The sequence below is a fragment of the Pseudophryne corroboree genome, unplaced genomic scaffold, assembly GCF_028390025.1.
Source record: "Pseudophryne corroboree isolate aPseCor3 unplaced genomic scaffold, aPseCor3.hap2 scaffold_90, whole genome shotgun sequence".
NCBI classification, from domain to species: domain Eukaryota; kingdom Metazoa; phylum Chordata; class Amphibia; order Anura; family Myobatrachidae; genus Pseudophryne; species Pseudophryne corroboree.
In genome coordinates, this window is record NW_026970479.1 from 1901749 (window position 1) to 1927044 (window position 25296).

The 25296-nt window shown below is 47.1% G+C and overlaps 16 non-coding genes and 1 pseudogene across 16 annotated transcripts; 8 read left to right on the plus strand and 9 right to left on the minus strand.

Annotated features, from left to right (window-relative positions):
• Nucleotides 1-5145: 5145 nt before the first annotated feature.
• On the minus strand, nucleotides 5146-5309 carry LOC135045238 (U1 spliceosomal RNA). The gene has a single exon (XR_010237765.1). It is a non-coding gene; the product is annotated as a U1 spliceosomal RNA (small nuclear RNA).
• Nucleotides 5310-5453: 144 nt separating this feature from the next.
• On the plus strand, nucleotides 5454-5569 carry LOC135044613 (U5 spliceosomal RNA). Its single transcript, XR_010237155.1, has one exon. It is a non-coding gene; the product is annotated as a U5 spliceosomal RNA (small nuclear RNA).
• A 270-nt stretch (nucleotides 5570-5839) lies between these two features.
• On the plus strand, nucleotides 5840-5955 carry LOC135044817 (U5 spliceosomal RNA). The gene has a single exon (XR_010237356.1). It is a non-coding gene; the product is annotated as a U5 spliceosomal RNA (small nuclear RNA).
• A 2637-nt stretch (nucleotides 5956-8592) lies between these two features.
• LOC135044665 (U5 spliceosomal RNA) lies at nucleotides 8593-8708 on the plus strand. Its single transcript, XR_010237206.1, has one exon. It is a non-coding gene; the product is annotated as a U5 spliceosomal RNA (small nuclear RNA).
• A 275-nt stretch (nucleotides 8709-8983) lies between these two features.
• On the plus strand, nucleotides 8984-9099 carry LOC135044759 (U5 spliceosomal RNA). Its single transcript, XR_010237299.1, has one exon. It is a non-coding gene; the product is annotated as a U5 spliceosomal RNA (small nuclear RNA).
• Nucleotides 9100-9374: 275 nt separating this feature from the next.
• LOC135044823 (U5 spliceosomal RNA) lies at nucleotides 9375-9487 on the plus strand. The gene has a single exon (XR_010237362.1). It is a non-coding gene; the product is annotated as a U5 spliceosomal RNA (small nuclear RNA).
• A 3843-nt stretch (nucleotides 9488-13330) lies between these two features.
• LOC135045249 (U1 spliceosomal RNA) lies at nucleotides 13331-13494 on the minus strand. Its single transcript, XR_010237776.1, has one exon. It is a non-coding gene; the product is annotated as a U1 spliceosomal RNA (small nuclear RNA).
• A 144-nt stretch (nucleotides 13495-13638) lies between these two features.
• On the plus strand, nucleotides 13639-13754 carry LOC135044614 (U5 spliceosomal RNA). Its single transcript, XR_010237156.1, has one exon. It is a non-coding gene; the product is annotated as a U5 spliceosomal RNA (small nuclear RNA).
• A 270-nt stretch (nucleotides 13755-14024) lies between these two features.
• Nucleotides 14025-14141, plus strand: LOC135044821 (U5 spliceosomal RNA). Its single transcript, XR_010237360.1, has one exon. It is a non-coding gene; the product is annotated as a U5 spliceosomal RNA (small nuclear RNA).
• Nucleotides 14142-14427: 286 nt separating this feature from the next.
• LOC135044625 (U5 spliceosomal RNA) lies at nucleotides 14428-14543 on the plus strand. Its single transcript, XR_010237166.1, has one exon. It is a non-coding gene; the product is annotated as a U5 spliceosomal RNA (small nuclear RNA).
• Nucleotides 14544-21175: 6632 nt separating this feature from the next.
• LOC135044840 (U1 spliceosomal RNA) lies at nucleotides 21176-21339 on the minus strand. Its single transcript, XR_010237378.1, has one exon. It is a non-coding gene; the product is annotated as a U1 spliceosomal RNA (small nuclear RNA).
• Nucleotides 21340-22010: 671 nt separating this feature from the next.
• Nucleotides 22011-22173, minus strand: LOC135044569 (U1 spliceosomal RNA). The gene has a single exon (XR_010237132.1). It is a non-coding gene; the product is annotated as a U1 spliceosomal RNA (small nuclear RNA).
• Nucleotides 22174-22325: 152 nt separating this feature from the next.
• On the minus strand, nucleotides 22326-22489 carry LOC135044880 (U1 spliceosomal RNA). Its single transcript, XR_010237416.1, has one exon. It is a non-coding gene; the product is annotated as a U1 spliceosomal RNA (small nuclear RNA).
• Nucleotides 22490-23160: 671 nt separating this feature from the next.
• LOC135044383 (U1 spliceosomal RNA) lies at nucleotides 23161-23323 on the minus strand. The gene has a single exon (XR_010236988.1). It is a non-coding gene; the product is annotated as a U1 spliceosomal RNA (small nuclear RNA).
• Nucleotides 23324-23475: 152 nt separating this feature from the next.
• LOC135044855 (U1 spliceosomal RNA) lies at nucleotides 23476-23639 on the minus strand. Its single transcript, XR_010237392.1, has one exon. It is a non-coding gene; the product is annotated as a U1 spliceosomal RNA (small nuclear RNA).
• Nucleotides 23640-24341: 702 nt separating this feature from the next.
• LOC135044551 (U1 spliceosomal RNA) lies at nucleotides 24342-24476 on the minus strand (annotated as a pseudogene).
• Nucleotides 24477-24628: 152 nt separating this feature from the next.
• Nucleotides 24629-24792, minus strand: LOC135044985 (U1 spliceosomal RNA). Its single transcript, XR_010237521.1, has one exon. It is a non-coding gene; the product is annotated as a U1 spliceosomal RNA (small nuclear RNA).
• Between the last annotated feature and the right edge of the window lie 504 nt (nucleotides 24793-25296).

Here is a 25296-nt window from a genome sequence, read left to right on the forward strand (position 1 = left end):
CTCTGAAAAGTGTCCACAAAGCCAAGTATCGGATTAACATCTTTGTAGGGATGGTTTTTCACCTATTACTAAATTAAACTTGCTTCATTGGAAAGGCAGCAAGATGCATCCTCATTTCAATATCTACTGAAATAATACAGGTTGACACCAGGAAACATTAACGCCACTGCATCCTTGCTGCTTTCTCATGTGGAAGTCTGTTTAATGTGAAAACAAGGTGATATCTAATTAGCACACAGGTAAGGAATTAAGAAAATCTTTATTTAAGGGTGAAGATGTTTCTCACAAAATCGTTGCCCCAATGCATCATTGAAATTCAAGCTGGAAAGATGATTTTAATATATCACTTGTACATTTTGTATTGCTCTTCTGGTGACAATGTAGTTTGTTTTTGTCAATTACCATTTTAATAATCGGGTAAAGAAAATTAAGTGGATTTTTGAAAGAAAACAATACTGTCAATATACTATTAAAACATATTAAAATGGTAAAAGTTATTGTACTTTAAGTAAAAATAAAAGAGAAAAAATATCAATCCCAGTTTTGGATTACTTTAATTAACAAAAAAAAAATGCATATAGCAGAGGATAGTTTCAATCTGCCTACCTCTGGGTTATGAACCCAGCATGCTTTCATTACAGTACTCTGCTGCACATGTAAGTGCAAGAGATCTTGAAGCACTCACTCATCATGGGAAAGTAACAATGTGTTTCTTTGTTGGTTGATGGAAGAAACATCTTACAAAAACTCTCCAGATTATTGACTTTTAAAAGTTTTTCTAGGAAACGTTCTAGATGAATGCTTATTAGCCTTTGTCAGTATGGACTTTTGCAAAGTGTCTCTGTGGCGCAATTGGTTAGTGTGATTGGTTATTAACCAAAGGGTTGGTGGTTCAATCCCACCCAGGGATGTAATTGACCTTGTTATCAGATTTTGGTGATCTTTAAGTAGACAAGTCAAAATTTCAAAAACCCCTGTTATGGTGTAGGGTACCTGGCCTTCTCTGATGTAATCAGAGTTAGATTTGATTCAGTGATTTTATAAAAACAGCTAGGAAGCACAATTTAGCAGTGGTTTGCAGAGAAAAAGAAATATGCTGGCAAAAAAATCCAATTGAGTGATTAAACAGCTCTTCATTTTCTGGCTTTATTTTTATGCTAACAAATTTGTTCTCTGAAAAGTGTCCACAAAGCCAAGTATCTGATTAACATCTTTGTAGGGATGGTTTTTCACCTATTACTAAATTAAACTTGCTTCATTGGAAAGGCAGCAAGATGCATCCTCATTTCAATATCTACTGAAATAATACAGGTTGACACCAGGAAACATTAACGCCACTGCATCCTTGCCGATGATAACCTCAAGTTGGGTCATTCGGTGCTGCAGAGTCGTACGCACTCTTCCACCCGTTCAAGAGCTTTGGTATAACCCCATGGTTCTTAATGTGACCCCAGCATCCTCTAGGTCGTATGAGAAAATAGGATTTTAATACCTACCGGTAAATCCTTTTCTCTTAGTCTGTAGAGGATGCTGGGCACCCGTCCCAGTCCATACTGTGTCTGCAGTTATTACTTGTGGTTATACACATGTTGTGTTATGGTTCTGGTCAGCTTTTTGCTGCAATTGTTCATGCCGTTGGCTTGTGTTCTGTTGAATGCCACGTTCTGCGGCATGCTTAAGGTGTGAGCTGGTAAGATGCTCACCTTAGTTTAACAATAAATCCTTTCCTCGAAATGTCCGTCTCCCTGGGCACAGTTCCTATAACTGGAGTCTGGAGGAGGGGCATAGAGGGAGGAGCCAGTTCACACCCTTTGATAGTCTTAAAGTGCCCATGTCTCTTGCGGATCCCGTCTATACCCCATGGTTCTTAATGTGACCCCAGCATCCTCTACGGACTAAGAGAAAAGGATGCCCTTGCGCACTATCCTGACTTCTCCTCCCGTCTGCTTACTTTGTGCCTTCCAACGCACAATGCGAACTACAGGTGGTGCTGCAGGGCCCACACCCTTTTACTTGCCTTACAGAACAGCTCTGGAGCTGTTACAGTGCCCAGCTGCTGCAAGAAATCAGCTTGAATGCTTCAGGGGATGGGGCATGGCCAACATGAGCCCCACACCAAAGGAGGGTGTGGGTGTTTAATGAGAACTAGGGGTCATCCAAGCACTGCAAAAGGCCGCCATGCCCTGCACGCCCCTTTTCTCTTTTTATATGCAGATGAGGGTTCCAGCCAACTTTGGCCCACTGCTTGGATAACATCACTGTATGCAAATCCGTCTGCTGCAGACCTTCCCCCAGGAATGCTTGTACTTGATGTTGCATATGGTTTGATATTTGATGGTGCTTCAGTATTAGGCAGCCTTCCGCCCTCCCATGTTCATCTGAAAAGATGTGGTCTCCCTGCAGTTGTTGTCCCCAGACGAGAGTTCCCTTGTGCTTCCTCAGTTGAATCTCCTTAACTTGACGGGGGAGGGGCTGCCCGAGCAGCCACCCTCCCCAGCCCTATCCCAACTCATACTTATTTTGCATATGAGATCTCTTGATCATGAAGATTGTTCTCACAGGGTGAGGTTCATCCATTATATTTTAAAATAGGAAGGTACAAATTACATATTTGAATTGCGTTTATGTGCTGGATTCAAATGTCCCCCCCCCCCCCTTCCATTCTCAATTGTGCCCGTCAGCAGCTATTCTAAGGTTGCTGCCAATGGGTGTGACACATTAATTTCTTCTGTGGGGTACACTGGACTCCACAAGGATTCACATTGGGGTGTAGAGTAGGATCTTGATCTGAGGCACCAACCGGCTCAAAGCTTTTGACTGTTCCCAAGATGCTCAGTGCATTCTCCTCTATAACCCCGCTTCCATGAACAGGGAGCTCAGTTTGTAGTTGGTGCCTTCAGTAGCAGGCCACTTAACAGGGGCCTGCCTCAGGCAGCCTATTCTTAGCTATAAATTTTGACAAGAAAAGAAGAACTTGTTTTATGAGAATCTACAAGGGCTGCAGCAGGCTAGGTCTAATAGACATCTTTACTGCAGCTTCATCACTCCCAGCGGCGCTGTATACTCCCATGCCCTGGTTGCTGGGTCACTGCAGCGGAGGCTCCGGTTTCATCCTAAGGTCAGTCACACACACACCACCCTTCCGGATCACGAGGCCGCTGATGAAGGGGAGCGTGGCCGTAGGGGGTGGACCGTGTGCGCACTGGCGTGGACACTGATTACTGGGCAGCCGCTCCACTAGCCACCAGGTACAGTTAAGGAGCACAGGTCTGGGGGTTTTTCTCCTATATTAACCCAATTTTGTACTGCCCGCAGCGCATTGTGATAGGTAATAGGGCCTGATTCAGGTTGGATTGCAATCACAATAAGCGATCCAACTGCAAAAATTGCTAAGAGCATACGCATGTGCCTGCATTTTCTGTGGCACCCCGCAGAGAATGCGATCGCCTCTGCCTGTCAATCGGGGCGGGGGGGGGGGATAGGTGGGTCAGCAACACTCCATTTCCAAGTCAGGGATGGAGCGGTGCGGGGGCAAGGCTTCAAAATGGGGTCTGCAACGGAGGAGACACAGGGGGCATGGTCACAGCGGCTGTATGACATCACATTCAGCCGCTGTGATCACAAAAATGGTGGCGGCTTCCTGCGCGCACATACAGTCTGCACCAGCAGGAGGCTACATCATTTTTTATGATCACGCTGAACTGCAGTGCGACTGCAATTACAGCATGGACAAGAAGGGAGGCGTCATGCTGGGTGGCCATGCCCTTTCACTGTGCAGGAGCCAGCACCGCTCACACACTAGTCCCCGGGTGCAGCCCCCAACCCCCGGGACACCCGGAGCAACAAAATGTAGATTCAGGCCACCAGGCCACGCCCCTACCTATGAAACCATGCCTCCTTTTTACCATTGCGCTGCTTATCTGCGCGCACTGCATTACAATCTCCCTCGCCACCTCTCTGGGTGTCACCAGTGATAGTGACACCTCTGCCATGCTTGTAGCAGCTGGTCCTAAGATCTACGCCTCAAGCCCTGAGTGTTTGCCCTTGTGACTTGTTGATCATCATAGCGAAGCAGATGCTTACAGAAAACTGCAGGGGCTTAGATTGAAAATAAAAAAATTGATAGGTATAAGGTAGAGAGGAGCGGGTTCGGTTCTCCGAGAACCGAATTCCCCACGAACTCCACGTTGTTTACACTGGTCCGAGGCAGGCTCGGTTGTTCCCGCCTGACTCGGAAAACCTGAAAAAGGGAAAATGTCATCATCCCGCTGTCGGATTCTCGCGAGATTCGGATTCCATATAAAGAGCTGCGCGTTGCCGCCATTTTTACTCGTGCATTGAAGATAGAGCGGAATGGACGTGGCTATGTTCTCTCAGTGGAAATCTCAATATCAGTGCTCAGTATCAGTGGTTACTTATTGCTGCTCAGTAATACTAGTAGTGTGTCTCTCCTGCTCAGTGTCAGTTCTCAGTAGTATCCTCATCAGTGCTCAGTATCACTGCTCATTGTCTTGTGCTGCATTGTGGTGCTCAGCATACTACAGTACATTACTAATAGTCCAGTGCTGCATCTTGCTGCTCAGTGTCAGTTCTAGTATCCTCATCAGTGCTCACTATCACTGTTCATTGCATTTTGGTTTTCTGTATACTACAGTAACATAGTAATATAGTAACATATAGTAACATAGTTTTTGAGGTTGAATAGAGGCAAATTGCCCATCGTGTTCAACCTGTTTTAAGTTGTGATGATTCTACATACTTGCTGAATAATGTTTTATGACTAGTTAGCTACTATAACTCATGTTACCCCCGGATTAACCATGTTGATATTTTAAGTATTATAACCTTGGATAGCTTTTTCATTCAGAAATGTATCCATTCCTTTTTTAAATCCAATTACAGAGTCCACCATTACCACCTTCCCTGGCAGGGAATTCCACATCCTGATTGCCCTAACAGTGAAGATCATAGTATCTCACCTGGCAGGTAAGTAGGAGTTGGGCTAGAGCTGTGGAGGATTGCTGCTCGGGCACCCCCTGTCAAGTGAAGGAGATCCAACTGAGGCAGCACAAGGGAACTCTCGAAAGAAGAACAAGGCTAGAGGAAGATCTGAGACAAAGAAATCTGACTTTTACCAGAGCTGACCAGAGGAAAGCACAAACACAGTCCCCCACTACCACAAATAATGCAGTCGAGTTTCCCACATTTGGGGAAATCACAGGGGTCAGCATACCCAGAATGCAATGAATGAACCTCACCCTGGGAGAACAATCTTCATGACCATGGTATCTCCTATGCAAAATAAGTATGATTTGGGATAGGGCTGGGGAGGGCCGCTGCTCAGGCACATCTCTGTCAAGTTAAGGAGATTCAACTGAGGCAGCACAAGGGAACTCTCATCTGGGGACAACAACTGCAGGGAGAACACATATTTTCAGATGAAAATCTTGGTCATGCTCTGGTTTCTCTTCAGAACGAACAAATCTTTCGCCTTTTACTAAAGATTTCCGTGGAGAGGAGCAAAACTGAGTTTTACCTCAATTTTTGCATGCCCCATCTTTTTGGGGTTTCTTTTATCGGTTTAAAGATAGAATGAGTGTGCTTTAATGAAAGCTCATTTGCATAGAAATGACAGTAAATGTTTGTTTCTTTTCAAACAGAACTTTCTTGACCATGCTACTTGCTTGAAAGATCTGGGAGCACATGGAATACAGTACAAACCATGCTTATAGCAAGGAGAAGCCAGGTGAGAAATCTGCTTTCTTTCAAATTGGGCGCTCACTTTGATCTGAATGAGGACTGCTGGCATGGCACTCAGGCGACAGGTGGAATCTTGGTCATGCTCTGGTTTCTCTTCAGAACTAACAAATATTTCGCCTTTTATTAAAGATTTCCGTGGAGAGCAGCAAAACTGAGTTTTATCTCAATTTTTGCATGCCCCATATTATTGGGGTTTCTTTTATCAGTTTAAAGACAGAACGAGTGTGCTTTCTTGTTAGCTTTAATGTAAGTTTATTTGTATAACAATGACAGTAAATGTCTGTTTCTTTTCAAGCAGAACTTTCTTGACCATACTAATTGCTTGAAAGATCTGGGAGCACATGGAAAAGAGTACAAACCATGCTTATAGCAAGGGGAAGCCTGGTGAGAAATCTGCTTTCTTTCTTTCAAATTGGGTGCTCACTTTGAGCTGAATGAGGACTGCTGGCATCAGGGCCGGCTCTAGGCATGTTCGAATAGAGCGGCCGCGCAGGGCGCCACCCTTAATGGGCGCCTCGCGCTGGCGCCGCCATATTCGATGCTGGAGCCGGCCCTGTGTGTGTGCTGCTGCAGCATTTGGCGGTCGCGCTGTGTATGCGCGCTGCGCGGCGCCGGTATCTAACGTCAGACGCCGGCGCCGCGCATAGCCCGCCTGCACAAGTGGCCGCCCACCCGCCCGCCAGCCCGGACCCAGGCTCAGGCTCACTCGCCCGGCCTCCCGCCCGCCCGCCAGCGCTCCCACACAGGCGGACAGCAGTACTCCTCCCCAGCGCTGCAGGTATTTTTTTTTTTTGGGGGGGGGGGAGATCCGCACTGTGGGGGCATTTCTGGCACACAGGGGGCATTTTTGGTTATGTGGGGGCATTTCTGGCACTGTGGGGGCATTTCTGGCTCTGTGGGGGGCATTTCTGGCACTGTGGGGGCATTTCTGGCACTGTGGGGGCATTGCATATCTGGCTCTGTGGGGGCATATTTGGCACTGTGGGGACATATCTGGCCCTGTGGGGGCATATCAGGCACTGTGGGGACATTTCTGGCACTGTGGGGGCATTTCTGGCACTGTGTGGGCATTTCTGGCACTGTGGGGGCATTTCTGGCACTGTGGGGGCATTTATCTGGCTCTGTGGGGGCATTTATCTGGCTCTGTGGGGGCATTTATCTGGCACTGTGGGGGCATTTCTGGCACTGTGGGGGCATTTCTGGCACTGTGGGGACATATCAGGCACTGTGGGGGCATATCTGGCACTGTGGGGGCATATCTGGCACTGTGGGGGCATATCTGGCACTGTGGGGGCATTTCTGGCACTGTGGGGGCATTTCTGGCACTGTGGGGGCATATCTGGCACTGTGGGGGCATATCTGGCACTGTGGGGGCATATCTGGCACTGTGGGGGCATTTCTGGCACTGTGGGGGCATATCTGGCACTGTGGGGGCATATCTGGCACTGTGGGGGCATATCTGGCACTGTGGGGGCATTTCTGGCACTGTGGGGGCATTTCTGGCACTGTGGGGGCATTTATCTGGCTCTGTGGGGGCATTTATCTGGCACTGTGGGGGCATTTATCTGGCACTGGGGGCATTTATCTGGCACTGTGGGGGCATTTCTGGCACCGTGGGGGCATATCTGGCACTGTGGGGGCATATCTGGCACTGTGGGGACATATCTGGCACTGTGGGGGCATTTATCTGGCTCTGTGGGGGCATTTATGTATCAGGCACCGTGGGGGCATTTATGTATCAGGCACCGTGGGGGCATTTATGTATCATGCACCGTGGGGGCATTTATGTATCATGCACCGTGGGGGCATTTATGTATCAGGCACCGTGGGGACATTTATGTATCTGGCACCGTGGGGGCATTTATGTATCTGGCACCGTGGGGGCATTTATGTATCTGGCACCGTGGGGGCATTTATGTATCAGGCACCGTGGGGGCATTTATGTATCTGGCACCGTGGGGGCATTTATGTATCTGGCACCGTGGGGGCATTTATGTATCTGGCACCGTGGGGGCATTTCTTGCACTGTGGGGGCATTTCTTGCACTGTGGGGACATTTCTTGCACTGTGGGGGCATATCTTGCACTGTGAGGGCATTAATGTATGTGGCACTGTGGGGGCATATCTGCGCTGTGGGGGCATTTATCCATCTGGAACTGTGTGGCCATTTATGTAGCTGGCACTGCTGGGGGGCATGTCACGTGTAGCTGGCACTGCTGGGGGGCATGTCATGTGTAGCTGGCACTGCTGGGGGGCATATCATGTAGTGTTCCCGCTAGGCGTCTGTGGCTGGGCAGTGTGTCTCAGTGCTCTACCTGGCGCAATGTGTCTAACGTGCTCTTATAGGAGGTTCTACCTGGTGCAATGTGTATTAGCTGCACTACTGTGTGGTGTAATGTGAATTGCCACTATAATGTGGCTACGCACCTTCCCCACGAAGTAACTCCCCTAAATTTTTGCTGCGCGCCTTCGGCGCGCACTGTCCATGCTTTAGCGTGTGGAAATGGGAACAACAAGCATTACAGTATGTACATCATTTTGCCCACCTAACTTAAAAATGTGCCCTCCCTGTGATCAGCAACCTGCCCTAAAAAGTGAACACTAGCACGTGTAGCTGGCACTGCTGGAGGGCATGTCATGTGTAGCTGGCACTGCTGGGGGACGAGACCACGCCCACTTTTTCAAGAGGCCACGCCCACTTTTCCAAGGGCGCGCGCGCCTTCGGCGCGCGCATGGGGGGGGGCACTTTTACATTTTCTCGCTCAGGGTGCTAGTAGGCCTGGAGCCGGCCCTGGCTGGCATGGCACTCAGGCGACAGGTGGAATCTTGGTCATGCTCTGGTTTCTCTTCAGAACGAACAAATCTTTCGCCTTTTACTAAAGATTTCCGTGGAGAGGAGCAAAACTGAGTTTTATCTCAAATTTTGCATGCCCCATCTTATTGGGGTTTTATTTTATCGGTTTAAAGATAGAACGAGTGTGCTTTAATGTAAGCTCATTTGCATAGAAATGACAGTAAATGTTTGTTTCTTTTCAAACAGAACTTTCTTGACTATACTAATTGCTTGAAAGATCTGGGAACACATGGAAAAAAATACAAACCATGTTTATAGCTAGGGGAAGCCTGGTGAGAAATCTGCTTTCTTTCTTTCAAATTGGGTGCTCACTTTGAGCTGAATAAGAACTGCTGGCATGGCACTCAGGCGACAGGTGGAATCTTGGTCATGATCTGGTTTCTCTTCAGAACGAACAAATCTTTCGCCTTTTACTAAAGATTTCCGTGGAGAGGAGCAAAACTGAGTTTTATCTCATTTTTTCCTTGCCCCATCTTATTGGGGTTTTATTTTATCTGTTTAAAGATAGAACGAGTGTGCTTTAATGTAAGCTCATTTGCATAGAAATTACAGTAAATGTTTGTTTCTTTTCAAACAGAACTTTCTTGACCACACTAATTGCTTGAAAGATCTGGGAGCACATGGAAAAGAGTACAAACCATGTTTATAGCTAGGGTAAGCCTGGTGAGAAATCTGCTTTCTTTCATTCAAATTGGGTGCTCACTTTCAGCTGAATGAGAACTGCTGGCATGGCACTCAGGCGACAGGTGGAATCTTGGTCATGCTCTGGTTTCTCTTCAGAACTAACAAATATTTCGCCTTTTATTAAAGATTTCCGTGGAGAGGAGCAAAACTGAGTTTTATCTCAATTTTTGCATGCCCCATATCATACCTCCCAACTGTCCCGATTTTCGCGGGACAGTCCCGTTTTTTGGGGACTGTCCCGCTGTCCCACCTGCGGGCCGCAGTGTCCCGCGGTGGGGAGGACAGTTGGGAGGCTCTGTCTGTCGCTGCCCTGCTTAGCAGAGCAGCGGTGAATAGACGCTGTGCGCATGCGCACAGCGTCTATTCACTGAAGTCAGAGGGAGAGGTGGCATGCCAGCGGCTCACAGAGCGCTGGGCATGCCCCCTCAGTGCCGAAAACGGGGGCGTGACTCGCGATCGCGGGTCCTCCCGCGAAGTCACACCCCCTTTTACTTAGGCCACGCTGCAATTGTTCATGCCGTTGGCTTGTGTTCTGTTGAATGCCACGTTCTGCGGCATGCTTAAGGTGTGAGCTGGTAAGATGCTCACCTTAGTTTAACAATAAATCCTTTCCTCGAAATGTCCGTCTCCCTGGGCACAGTTCCTATAACTGGAGTCTGGAGGAGGGGCATAGAGGGAGGAGCCAGTTCACACCCTTTGATAGTCTTAAAGTGCCCATGTCTCTTGCGGATCCCGTCTATACCCCATGGTTCTTAATGTGACCCCAGCATCCTCTACGGACTAAGAGAAAAGGATGCCCTTGCGCACTATCCTGACTTCTCCTCCCGTCTGCTTACTTTGTGCCTTCCAACGCACAATGCGAACTACAGGTGGTGCTGCAGGGCCCACACCCTTTTACTTGCCTTACAGAACAGCTCTGGAGCTGTTACAGTGCCCAGCTGCTGCAAGAAATCAGCTTGAATGCTTCAGGGGATGGGGCATGGCCAACATGAGCCCCACACCAAAGGAGGGTGGGGGTGTTTAATGAGAACTAGGAGTCATCCAAGCACTGCAAAAGGCCGCCATGCCCTGCACGCCCCTTTTCTCTTTTCATATGCAGATGAGGGTTCCAGCCAACTTTGGCCCACTGCTTGGATAACATCACTGTATGCAAATCCGTCTGCTGCAGACCTTCCCCCAGGAATGCTTGTACTAGATGTTGCATATGGTTTGATATTTGATGGTGCTTCAGTATTAGGCAGCCTTCCGCCCTCCCATGTTCATCTGAAAAGATGTGGTCTCCCTGCAGTTGTTGTCCCCAGACGAGAGTTCCCTTGTGCTTCCTCAGTTGAATCTCCTTAACTTGACGGGGGAGGGGCTGCCAGAGCAGACACCCTCCCCAGCCCTATCCCAACTCATACTTATTTTGCATATGAGATTTCTTGATCATGAAGATTGTTCTCACAGGGTGAGGTTCATCCATTATATTTTAAAATAGGAAGGTACAAATTACATATTTGAATTGCATTTATGTGCTGGATTCAAATGTCCCCCCCCCCCCCCTTCCATTCTCAATTGTGCCCGTCAGCAGCTATTCTAAGGTTGCTGCCAATGGGTGTGACACATTAATTTCTTCTGTGGGGTACACTGGACTCCACAAGGATTCACATTGGGGTGTAGAGTAGGATCTTGATCTGAGGCACCAACCGGCTCAAAGCTTTTGACTGTTCCCAAGATGCTCAGTGCATTCTCCTCTATAACCCCGCTTCCATGAACAGGGAGCTCAGTTTGTAGTTGGTGCCTTCAGTAGCAGGCCACTTAACAGGGGCCTGCCTCAGGCAGCCTATTCTTAGCTATAAATTTTGACAAGAAAAGAAGAACTTGTTTTATGAGAATCTACAAGGGCTGCAGCAGGCTAGGTCTAATAGACATCTTTACTGCAGCTTCATCACTCCCAGCGACGCTGTATACTCCCGTGCCCTGGTTGCTGGGTCACTGCAGCGGAGGCTCCGGTTTCATCCTAAGGTCAGTCACACACACACCACCCTTCCGGATCACGAGGCCGCTGTTGAAGGGGAGCGTGGCCGTAGGGGGTGGACCGTGTGCGCACTGGCGTGGACACTGATTACTGGGCAGCCGCTCCACTAGCCACCAGGTACAGTTAAGGAGCACAGGTCTGGGGGTTTTTCTCCTATATTAACCCAATTTTGTACTGCCCGCAGCGCATTGTGATAGGTAATAGGGCCTGATTCAGGTTGGATTGCAATCACAATAAGCGATCCAACTGCAAAAATTGCTAAGAGCATACGCATGTGCCTGCATTTTCTGCGGCACCCCGCAGAGAATGCGATCGCCTCTGCCTGTCAATCGGGGCGGGGGGGGGGGGATAGGTGGGTCAGCAACACTCCATTTCCAAGTGAGGGATGGAGCGGTGCGGGTGCAAGGCTTCAAAATGGGGTCTGCAATGGAGGAGACACAGGGGGCGTGGTCACAGCGGCTGTATGACATCACATTCAGCCGCTGTGATCACAAAAATGGTGGCGGCTTCCTGCGCGCACATACAGTCTGCACCAGCAGGAGGCTACACCATTTTTTATGATCACGCTGAACTGCAGTGCGACTGCAATTACAGCATGGTCAAGAAGGGAGGCGTCATGCTGGGTGGCCATGCCTTTTCACTGTGCAGGAGCCAGCACCGCTCACACACTAGTCCCCGGGTGCAGTCCCCAACCCCCGGGACACCCGGAGCAACAAAATGTAGATTCAGGCCACCAGGCCACGTCCCTACCTATGAAACCATGCCTCCTTTTTACCATTGCGCTGCTTATCTGCGCGCACTGCATTACAATCTCCCTCGCCACCTCTCTGGGTGTCACCAGTAATAGTGACACCTCTGCCATGCTTGTAGCAGCTGGTCCTAAGATCTACGCCTCAAGCCCTGAGTGTTTGCCCTTGTGACTTGTTGATCATCATAGCGAAGCAGATGCTTACAGAAAACTGCAGGGGCTTAGATTGAAAATAAAAAAAATTGATGGGTATAAGGTAGAGAGGAGCGGGTTCGGTTCTCCGAGAACCGAATTCCCCACGAACTCCACGTGGTTTACACTGGTCCGAGGCAGGCTCGGTTGTTCCCGCCTGACTCGGAAAACCTGAACAAGGGAAAATGTCATCATCCCGCTGTCGGATTCTCGCGAGATTCGGATTCCATATAAAGAGCTGCGCGTTGCCGCCATTTTTACTCGTGCATTGAAGAGAGAGCGGAATGGACGTGGCTATGTTCTCTCAGTGGAAATCTCAATAGCAGTGCTCAGTATCAGTGGTTACTTATTGCTGCTCAGTAATACTAGTAGTGTGTCTCTCCTGCTCAGTGTCAGTTCTCAGTAGTATCCTCATCAGTGCTCAGATCACTGCTCATTGTCTTGTGCTGCATTGTGGTGCTCAGCATACTACAGTACATTACTAATAGTCCAGTGCTGCATCTTGCTGCTCAGTGTCAGTTCTAGTATCCTCATCAGTGCTCACTATCACTGTTCATTGCATTTTGGTTTTCTGTATACTACAGTAACATAGTAATATAGTAACATATAGTAACATAGTTTTTGAGGTTGAATAGAGGCAAATTGCCCATCGTGTTCAACCTGTTTTAAGTTGTGATGATTCTACATACTTGCTGAATAATGTTTTATGACTAGTTAGCTACTATAACTCATGTTACCCCCGGATTAACCATGTTGATATTTTAAGTATTATAACCTTGGATAGCTTTTTCATTCAGAAATGTATCCATTCCTTTTTTAAATCCAATTACAGAGTCCGCCATTACCACCTTCCCTGGCAGGGAATTCCACATCCTGATTGCCCTAACAGTGAAGATCATAGTATCTCACCTGGCAGGTAAGTAGGAGTTGGGCTAGAGCTGTGGAGGATTGCTGCTCGGGCACCCCCTGTCAAGTGAAGGAGATCCAACTGAGGCAGCACAAGGGAACTCTCGAAAGAAGAACAAGGCTAGAGGAAGATCTGAGACAAAGAAATCTGACTTTTACCAGAGCTGACCAGAGGAAAGCACAAACACAGTCCCCCACTACCACAAATAATGCAGTCGAGTTTCCCACATTTGGGGAAATCACAGGGGTCAGCATACCCAGAATGCAATGAATGAACCTCACCCTGGGAGAACAATCTTCATGACCATGGTATCTCCTATGCAAAATAAGTATGATTTGGGATAGGGCTGGGGAGGGCCGCTGCTCAGGCACATCTCTGTCAAGTAAAGGAGATTCAACTGAGGCAGCACAAGGGAACTCTCATCTGGGGACAACAACTGCAGGGAGAACACATATTTTCAGATGAAAATCTTGGTCATGCTCTGGTTTCTCTTCAGAACGAACAAATCTTTCGCCTTTTACTAAAGATTTCCGTGGAGAGGAGCAAAACTGAGTTTTACCTCAATTTTTGCATGCCCCATCTTTTTGGGGTTTCTTTTATCGGTTTAAAGATAGAATGAGTGTGCTTTAATGAAAGCTCATTTGCATAGAAATTACAGTAAATGTTTGTTTCTTTTCAAACAGAACTTTCTTGACCATGCTACTTGCTTGAAAGATCTGGGAGCACATGGAATACAGTACAAACCATGCTTATAGCAAGGAGAAGCCAGGTGAGAAATCTGCTTTCTTTCAAATTGGGCGCTCACTTTGATCTGAATGAGGACTGCTGGCATGGCACTCAGGCGACAGGTGGAATCTTGGTCATGCTCTGGTTTCTCTTCAGAATGAACAAATCTTTCGCCTGTTATTAAAGATTATCCGTGGAGAGGAGCAAAACTGAGTTTTATCTCAATTTTTGCATGCCCCATATCATTGGGGTTTCTTTTATCAGTTTAAAGACAGAACGAGTGAGCTTTCTTGTTGGCTTTAATGTAAGTTTATTTGTATAACAATGACAGTAAATGTCTGTTTCTTTTCAAGCAGAACTTTCTTGACCATACTAATTGCTTGAAAGATCTGGGAGCACATGGAAAAGAGTACAAACCATGCTTATAGCAAGGGGAAGCCTGGTGAGAAATCTGCTTTCTTTCTTTCATATTGGGTGCTCACTTTGAGCTGAATGAGGACTGCTGGCATGGCACTCAGGCGACAGGTGGAATCTTGGTCATGCTCTGGTTTCTCTTCAGAACGAACAAATCTTTCGCCTTTTACTAAAGATTTCCGTGGAGAGGAGCAAAACTGAGTTTTATCTAAATTTTTGCATGCCCCATATTATTGGGGTTTCTTTTATCTGTTTAAAGACAGAACGAGTGTGCTTTCTTGTTAGCTTTAATGTAAGTTGCCATAGATGCAGTGAAACACGCGTGTAGGGCACGGCGTGTCCTCGTGTATTTGACTCATGTGAAATGTTATAAAACAAAAATATATGATTATGATGTTAGCTGTTAGTCTCCACTAATAGGGAATAGAAGCTGAGCTATAAGAAAGGAATACACTAGATATGATGTCACTTAGCAATTACAATGTCTAAAGTGCATACAGATAGCTACTAATAACTCTTGATAAGAAAGTATATCAGTGTGGGTATATTTATATGATGGGATATTGGGACTAGTGAATATATATCACTCCTGCTGTCCAGATTGGCAATAACCAGACAATTATGATAAGAGTAGAGATGTCACATGGGCTGCTATAGATATTAATTTAATGCTGTATGTGTCATTTGTTACAAATGGATACATTTTCTATGAGTCAGCCTAGCAGCTGCATGTTCTAACAGAACACTATCCTCACACAGAATCTGCTAACCTTGAGATAACTAAATGACAGTGTGTAACAGTCTCTTTACTATAAGACTGTTACAAAGTAATATATATATATTTGAAGTCAGTCTAGCAGCTGTGTGTTCCAGCAGTTTATAAGACAAAGAAAATCTCCTATTGTGGAATCTAGACACATGGGACTGCTGGCCTGTGTCATACTATTTCTATGTAATACCAGTAACATGTATATAACTGTTACATAATTGTTACAAATGGATAAATCTTTGAGTCAGCCTAGCAGCTGCATGTCCTAACAGGACACCATAAATCCTTTACAGTGTAACAAATTGATTGGTAACACTTAAAGGCTGGAGAGCAGTTATATGCCTTACTAGCATACTCAATATACCACATTATTACACCAGTTACCACGATTATTGACAGCGCATTTGATATATTATATTACCCTCACACTGAGTCTGTTTACCTTTAGATAACTAAGTGACCGAATATGTAACAGTTTCTCTATCATAAGACTGTTACAAAGTGAGATAGATATATTTGGAAGTCAGTCAAACAGCTGTGTGTTTCAGCGGTTTATAAGAAAATTCCTCATTGTGGAATCTGGACCACTAAGGGTTATTATATATATAGCACATGGAATTGCCACATCTCCCTATATGATAATTTCATTACACTGTAACATAATAAGAATTAACTCTTTAACAGTGTAAATAGAGAGTAATGAATCTCTGACACATGGAATATATTATTTCTTAGATGAATTGGATAAACCATTATGACAGACACTTTGCTTCCTAATAAGAATTGAGGTGGCTATACCTCTAAGGAAAGCATTATTGCCTACGCCTAGATCAGATTAAATAAGATCTGGCTGAATATATGAAGGAAGGTTGCTATTTATATGAGAATTGGAATTGCTATATTCCTTAAGGCAACCCCACCGATTGATATATGTTGTCAATTAAGTATATCTGAACGGCTATATCTGGACCAGATTTAATAAGATCTGGCTGATTATATGAAGGAGGGCTGCTATTTATATTGGAATTGCCATATTCCTTAAGGCAACCGCACCTGTTGGTATATCTCGCCAATTAACTATATCTAAACAGCTAAATTAAAGCTATTCATCATTTTTTTAGTTTGGATATTAATAAATATGATCTTTCCATGATGCATAGAGATTTCCCTATCAAGTGATTCCTTATCCGATATAGAAAGCTATCCCCCTATGGTATTGAATTTAGGAATATAGTCTTAGGGGACACAGAGAAATAAGTGATCCCCATCTACCTAAGCACCCCACAAATTGGAGGTTAGCTTACCGGTTATACTCAATCACCCCCACAAATTCGCCAATGGGGATGGCTTCCCGGGAGGTAACCCCTATTGAGTGAAGGGAGTATATAGGATACGACCCAGTGGTACCTCACGACATAGATACTAACAGCTATTTAATAACATTACGCTAGAAAGTGATTATTAGCAACATATATATCTATATAAACAACCCCGCCAGGGTTGTGCCTTCAAAAATAATCACACACGGACACGCTTTTTAAACCTTTTTTTCACATCTCTTTATTCTTCTTATGCACATGTATGTTAGTTCTGTGATTTTAACCTTTATGTTTCACTGCAGTTTGGGATAATAATATTAATATTTATCCAATTTTAATACATACTTAATAAAGGTTATATTTTATGATTCATTCATTCTGTCCAGTGCGTCAACAGTGCAGATTTCTTCTTGTTTTTTCTCCCAAATTCTATAACAATGACAGTAAATGTTGTTACTTTTCAAACAGAACTTTCTTGACCATGCTACTTGCTTGAAAGATCTGGGAGCACATGGAAAACAGTACAAACCATGCAGTATCACAAGAGCCTTTATTTGATCTTTCATGAAGATAGAGCAGAATTGAGGACACGTCAACAATTTCTGCCGAAGGTGGTTCATCTTTCCACATGGTGCCTTTGGCCACTGACACCTTCGTTGAGTCAAAGTCTCTGGCTGTGGTCAGAACTTTGAAAATTTATGTCACCAGAACGGTTCAGATTAGGAAAACAGAGGCTCTGTTTGTCCTGTATGCTCCCAACAGGATTGGGTGTCCTGCTTCCATGTAGACCATTATGCGCTGGATCTTTGGTAAGATTCAGCATGCTCATTCCACGGCAGGATTGCCGTTACTGAAATAGGTGAAGACCCATTCTACTAGAAAGGTGGGTTCATCCTGGGCAGCTGGTCGGGGAGTCTCGGCATTGCAATTTTGCCGAGCAGCTATTTAGTAAACACTTTTGCTAAGTTTTACAAGTTTGATACCTTGGCTGATGATAACCTCAAGTTGGGTCATTCGGTGCTGCAGAGTCGTACGCACTCTCCCACCCGTTCAAGAGCTTTGGTATAACCCCATGGTTCTTAATGTGACCCCAGCATCCTCTAGGTCGTATGAGAAAATAGGATTTTAATACCTACCGGTAAATCCTTTTCTCTTAGTCCGTAGAGGATGCTGGGCACCCGTCCCAGTCCATACTGTGTCTGCAGTTATTACTTGTGGTTATACACATGTTGTGTTATGGTTCTGGTCAGCTTTTTGCTGCAATTGTTCATGCCGTTGGCTTGTGTTCTGTTGAATGCCACGTTCTGCGGCATGCTTAAGGTGTGAGCTGGTAAGATGCTCACCTTAGTTTAACAATAAATCCTTTCCTCGAAATGTCCGTCTCCCTGGGCTCAGTTCCTATAACTGGAGTCTGGAGGAGGGGCATAGAGGGAGGAGCCAGTTCACACCCTTTGAAAGTCTTAAAGTGCCCATGTCTCTTGCGGATCCCGTCTATACCCCATGGTTCTTAATGTGACCCCAGCATCCTCTACGGACTAAGAGAAAAGGATGCCCTTGCGCACTATCCTGACTTCTCCTCCCGTCTGCTTACTTTGTGCCTTCCAACGCACAATGCGAACTACAGGTGGTGCTGCAGGGCCCACACCCTTTTACTTGCCTTACAGAACAGCTCTGGAGCTGTTACAGTGCCCAGCTGCTGCAAGAAATCAGCTTGAATGCTTCAGGGGATGGGGCATGGCCAACATGAGCCCCACACCAAAGGAGGGTGGGGGTGTTTAATGCGAACTAGGGGTCATCCAAGCACCGCAAAAGGCTGCCATGCCCTGCATGCCCCTTTTCTCTTTTCATATGCAGATGAGGGTTCCAGCCAACTTTGGTCCACTGCTTGGATGACATCACCGTATGCAAATCCGTCTTCTGCAGACCTTCCCCCTGGAATGCTTGTACTAGTTGTTGCATATGGTTTGATATTTGATGGTGCTTCAATATTAGGCAGCCTTCCACCCTCCCATGTTCATCTGAACAGATGTGGTCTCCCTGCAGTTGTTGTCCCCAGACGAGAGTTCCCTTGTGCGTCCTCAGTTGAATCTCCTTAACTTGACGGGGGAGGGGCTGCCCGAGCAGCCACCCTCCCCAGCCCTATCCCAACTCATACTTATTTTGCATATGAGATCTCTTGATCATGAAGATTGTTCTCACAGGGTGAGGTTCATCCATTATATTTTAAAATAGGAAGGTACAAATTACATATTTGAATTGCATCTATGTGCTGGATTCAAATGTCCCCCCCCCCCCTTCCTTTCTCAATTGTGCCCGTCAGCAGCTATTCTAAGGTTGCTGCCAATGGGTGTGACACATTAATTTCTTCTGTGGGGTACACTGGACTCCACAAGGATTCACATTGGGGTGTAGAGTAGGATCTTGATCTGAGGCACCAACCGGCTCAAAGCTTTTGACTGTTCCCAAGATGCTCAGTGCATTCTCCTCTATAACCCCGCTTCCATGAACAGGGAGCTCAGTTTGTAGTTGGTGCCTTCAGTAGCAGGCCTCTTAACAGGGGCCTGCCTCAAGCAGCCTATTCTTAGCTATTAATTTTGACAAGAAAAGAAGAACTTGTTTTATGAGAATCTACAAGGGCTGCAGCAGGCTAGGTCTAATAGACATCTTTACTGCAGCTTCATCACTCCCAGCGGCGCTGTATACTCCCGTGCCCTGGTTGCTGGGTCACTGCAGCGGAGGCTCCAGTTTCTTCCTAAGGTCAGTCACACACACACCGCCCTTCCGGATCACGAGGCCGCTGATGAAGGGGAGCGTGGCCGTAGGGGGTGGACCGTGTGCGCACTGGCGTGGACACTGATTACTGGGCAGCCGCTCCACTAGCCACCAGGTACAGTTAAGGAGCACAGGTCTGGGAGTTTTACTCCTATATTAACCCAATTTTGTACTGCCCGCAGCGCATTGTGATAGGTAATAGGGCCTGATTCAGGTTGGATTGCAATCACAATAAGCGATCCAACTGCAAAAATTGCTAAGAGCATACGCATGTGCCTGCATTTTCTGCGGCACCCCGCAGAGAATGCGATCGCCTCTGCCTGTCAATCGGGGCGGGGGGGGGGGGAGAGGGGGGTCAGCAACACTCCATTTCCAAGTCAGGGATGGAGCGGTGCGGGGGCAAGGCTTCAAAATGGGGTCTGCAACGGAGGAGACACAGGGGGCGTGGTCACAGCGGCTGTATGACATCACATTCAGCCGCTGTGATCACAAAAATGGTGGCGGCTTCCTGCGCGCACATACAGTCTGCACCAGCAGGAGGCTACACCATTTTATATGATCACGCTGAACTGCAGTGCGACTGCAATTACAGCATGGTCAAGAATGGAGGCGTCATGCTCGGTGGCCATGCACTGTCACTGTGCAGGAGCCAGCACCGCACACACACTAGTCCCCGGGTGCAGCCCCCAACCCCCGGGACACCCGGAGCAACAAAATGTAGATTCAGGCCACCAGGCCACGCCCCTACCTATGAAACCATGCCTCCTTTTTACCATTGCACTGCTTATCTGCGCGCACTGCATTACAATCTCCCTCGCCACCTCTCTGGGTGTCACCAGTGATAGTGACACCTCTGCCATGCTTGTAGCAGCTGGTCCTAAGATCTACGCCTCAAGCCCTGAGTGTTTGCCCTTGTGACTTGTTGATCATCATAGCGAAGCAGATGCTTACAGAAAACTGCAGGGGCTTAGATTGAAAATAAAAAAATTGATGGGTATAAGGTAGAGAGGAGCGGGTTCGGTTCTCCGAGAACCGAATTCCCCACGAACTCCACGTGGTTTACACTGGTCCGAGGCAGGCTCGGTTGTTCCCGCCTGACTCGGAAAACCTGAACAAGGGAAAATGTCATCATCCCGCTGTCGGATTCTCGCGAGATTCGGATTCCATATAAAGAGCTGCGCGTTGCCGCCATTTTTACTCGTGCATTGAAGAGAGAGCGGAGAGGACGTGGCTATGTTCTCTCAGTGGAAATCTCAATATCAGTGCTCAGTATCAGTGGTTACTTATTGCTGCTCAGTAATACTAGTAGTGTGTCTCTCCTGCTCAGTGTCAGTTCTCAGTAGTATCCTCATCAGTGCTCAGTATCACTGCTCATTGTCTTGTGCTGCATTGTGGTGCTCAGCATACTACAGTACATTACTAATAGTCCAGTGCTGCATCTTGCTGCTCAGTGTCAGTTCTAGTATCCTCATCAGTGCTCACTATCACTGCTCATTACATTGTGGTGTTCTGTATACTACAGTAACATAGTAATATAGTAACATATAGTAACATAGTTTTTGAGGTTGAATAGAGGCAAATTGCCCATCGTGTTCAACCTGTTTTAAGTTGTGATGATTCTACATACTTGCTGAATAATGTTTTATGACTAGTTAACTACTATAACTCATGTTACCCCCGGATTAACCATGTTGATATTTTAAGTATTATAACCTTGGATAGCTTTTTCATTCAGAAATGTATCCATTCCTTTTTTAAATCCAATTACAGAGTCCGCCATTACCACCTTCCCTGGCAGGGAATTCCACATCCTGATTGCCCTAACAGTGAAGATCATAGTATCTCACCTGGCAGGTAAGTAGGAGTTGGGCTAGAGCTGTGGAGGATTGCTGCTCGGGCACCCCCTGTCAAGTGAAGGAGATCCAACTGAGGCAGCACAAGGGAACTCTCGAAAGAAGAACAAGGCTAGAGGAAGATCTGAGACAAAGAAATCTGACTTTTACCAGAGCTGACCAGAGGAAAGCACAAACACAGTCCCCCACTACCACAAATAATGCAGTCGAGTTTCCCACATTTGGGGAAATCACAGGGGTCAGCATACCCAGAGTGCAATGAATGAACCTCACCCTGGGAGAACAATCTTCATGACCATGGTATCTCCTATGCAAAATAAGTATGATTTGGGATAGGGCTGGGGAGGGCCGCTGCTCAGGCACATCTCTGTCAAGTAAAGGAGATTCAACTGAGGCAACACAAGGGAACTCTCATCTGGGGACAACAACTGCAGGGAGAACACATATTTTCAGATGAACATGGGAGGGCAGAAGGCTGCCTAATACTGAAGCACCCCCAAACAACAAACCAAATGCAACTACTAGTGCAAGCATTCCTGGGGGAAGGCCTGCAGCAGATGGATTTGCATATGGTGATGTCATCCAAGCAGTGGGTCAAAGTTGGCTTCAACCCTCGTCTGCATATGAAAATAAAAATGGGGTGTGCAGGGCATGGCGGCCTTTTGCGGCGCTTGGATGACCCCTAGTTCGCATTAAACACCTCCACCTTCCTTCGGTGTGGGGCTCATGTTGGCTATGCCCCAGCCCCTGAAGCATTCAAGCTGATTTCTTGCAGCAGCTGGGCACTGTAACAGCTCCAGAGCTGCTCTGTAAAGCAAGTAAAAGGGTGTGGGCCCTGCAGCACTACCTGTAGTTTGCATTGTGCTTTGGAAGGCACATAGTAAGCAGACGGGAGAAGTCAGGATAGTGCACAAGGGCATAGAAGGGAGCGGCTCAAGAAAAGAGAAGTGGAAACAGACAGCAAACTAGGCTGGAGAGAGACCTGAGACAAAGAGATCTGAATTATACGAGAGCCGACCAGAGGAAACACAAATTATGTAATCAAGTGTCCCACATTTGGGGAAATCGTAGGAGCAGCACACCCAGAGTGCATTGGGTGAGCCTTGCCCTGGGAGAAGCACCTTCCTGATCATAGTATCTCACCTGGCAGGTAAGTAGGAGTTGGGCTAGAGCTGGGGAGGGTCGCTGTTCGGGCACCCCCCTGTCAAGTGAAGGAGCTCCAACTGAGGCAGCACAAGGAAACTCTCGAAAAAAGAACAAGGCTAGAGGAAGATCTGAGACAAAGAAATCTGACTTTTACCAGAGCTGACCAGAGGAAAGCACAAACACAGTCCCCCACTACCACAAATAATGCAGTCGAGTTTCCCACATTTGGGGAAATCACAGGGGTCAGCATACCCAGAATGCAATGAATGAACCTCACCCTGGGAGAACAATCTTCATGACAATGGTATCTCCTATGCAAAATAAGTATGATTTGGGATAGGGCTGGGGAGGGCCGCTGCTCAGGCACATCTCTGTCAAGTAAAGGAGATTCAACTGAGGCAGCACAAGGGAACTCTCATCTGGGGACAACAACTGCAGGGAGAACACATATTTTCAGATGAACATGGGAGAGCAGAAGGCTGCCTAATACTGAAGCACCCCCAAACAACAAACCAAATGCAACAACTAGTACAAGCATTCCTGGGAAAAGGTCTGCAGAAGACGGATTTGCATACGGTGATGTCATCCAAGCAGTGGGCCAAAGTTGGCTGGAACCCTCATCTGCATATGAAAAGAGAAAAGGGGTATGCAGGGCATGGCGGCCTTTTGCGGCGCTTGGATGACCCTTAGTTCGCATTAAACACCTCCACCCTCCGTCGGTGTGGGGCTCATGTTGGCTATGCCCCAGCCCCTGAAGCATTCAAGCTGATTTCTTGCAGCAGCTGGGCACTGTAACAGCTCCAGAGCTGCTCTGAAAGGCAAGTAAAAGGGTGTGGGCCCTGCAGCACTACCTGTAGTATGCATTGTGCGTTGGAAGGCACAAAGTAAGCAGACAGGAGAAGTCAGGAGAGTGCACAAGGGCATAGAAGGCAGCGGCTCAAGAAAAGAGAAGTGGAAACAGACAGCAAACTAGGCTGGAGAGAGACCTGAGACAAAGAGATCTGAATTATACGAGAGCCGACCAGGGGAAACACAAATTATGCAGTCAAGTTTCCCACATTTGGGGAAATCGCAGGAGCAGCACACCCAGAGTGCAATGGGTGAGCCTTGCCCTGGGAGAAGCACCTTCATGATCATAGTATCTCACCTGGCAGGTATGTAGGAGTTGGGCTAGAGCTGGGGAGGGTCGCTGCTTGGGTACCCCCCTGTCAAGTGAAGGAGATCAAACTGAGGCAGCACAATGGAACTCTCGAAAGAAGAACAAGGCTAGAGGAAGATCTGAGACAAAGAAATCTGACTTTTACCAGAGCTGACCAGAGGAAAACACAAACACAGTCCCCCACTACCACAAATAATGCAGTTGAGTTTCCCACATTTGGGGAAATCACAGGGGTCAGCATACCCAGAATGCAATGAATGAACCTCACCCTGGGAGAACAATCTTTATGACCATGGTATCTCCTATGCAAAATAAGTATGATTTGGGAAAGGGCTGGGGAGGGCCGCTGCTCAGGCACATCTCTGTCAAGTAAAGGAGATTCAACTGAGGCAGCACAAAGGAACTCTCATCTGGGGACAACAACTGCCGGGAGAACACATATTTTCAGATGAACATGGGAGGGCAGAAGGCTGCCTAATACTGAAGCACCCCCAAACAACAAACCAAATGCAACAACTAGTTCAAGCATTCCAGGGGGAAGGTCTGCAGAAGACGGATTTGCATACAGTGATGTCATCCAAGCAGTGGGCCAAAGTTGGCTGGAACCCTCATCTGCATATGAAAAGAGAAAAGGGGTATGCAGGGCAGGGCGGCCTTTTGCGGCGCTTGGATGACCCTTAGTTCGCATTAAACACCCCCACCCTCCTTCGGTGTGGGGCTCATGTTGGCCATGCCCCAGCCCCTGAAGCATTCAAGCTGATTTCTTTCAGCAGCTTGGCACTGTAACAGCTCCAGAGCTGCTCTGTAAGGCAAGTAAAAGGGTGTGGGCCCTGCAGCACTACCTGTAGTTTGCATTGTGCATCGGAAGGCACAAAGTAAGCAGACAGGAGGAGAAGTCAGGATAGTGCACAAGGGTGTAGAAGGGAGGGGCTCAAGAAAAAAGAAGTGGAAACAGACAGCAAACTAGGCTGGAGAGAGACCTGAGACAAAGAGATCTGAATTATATGAGAGCCGACTAGGGGAAACACAAATTATGCAGTCAAGTTTCCCACATTTGGGGAAATCGCAGGGGCAGCACACCCAGAGTGCAATGGGTGAGCCTTGCCCTGGGAGAAGCAACTTCATGATCATAGTATCTAACCTGGCAGGTAAGTAGGAGTTGGGCTAGAGCTGGGGAGGGTCGCTGCTCGGGCACCCCCCTGTCAAGTGAAGGAGATCCAACTGAGGCAGCACAAGGGAACTCTTGAAAGAAGAACAAGGCTAGAGGAAGATCTGAGACAAAGAAATCTGACTTTTACCAGAGCTGACCAGAGGAAAGCACAAACACAGTCCCCCACTACCACAAATAATGCAGTTGAGTTTCCCACATTTGGGGAAATCACAGAGGTCAGCATACCCAGAATGCAATGAATGAACCTAACCCTGGGAGAACAATCTTCATGACCATGTTATCTCCTATGCAAAATAAGTATGATTTGGGATAGGGCTGGGGAGGGCCGCTGCTCAGGCACATCTCTGTCAAGTAAAGGAGATTCAACTGAGGCAGCACAAGGGAACTCTCATCTGGGGACAACAACTGCAGGGAGAACACATATTTTCAGATGAACATGGGAGGGCAGAAGGCTGCCTAATACTGAAGCACCCCCAAACAACAAACCAAATGCAACAACTAGTGCAAGCATTCCTGGGGGAAGGCCTGCCGCAGATGGATTTGCATATGGTGATGTCATCCAAGCAGTGGGTCAAAGTTGGCTTCAACCCTCGTCTGCATATGAAAAGAGAAAAGGGGCATGCAGGGCATGGCGGCCTTTTGCGGCGCTTGGCTGACCCCTAGTTTGCATTAAACACCTCCACCCTCCGTCGGTGTGGGGCTCTTGTTGGCTATGCCCCAGCACCTGAAGCATTCAAGCTGATTTCTTGCTGCAGCTGGGCACTGTAACAGCTCCAGAGCTGCTCTGTAAGGCAAGGTAAAAGGG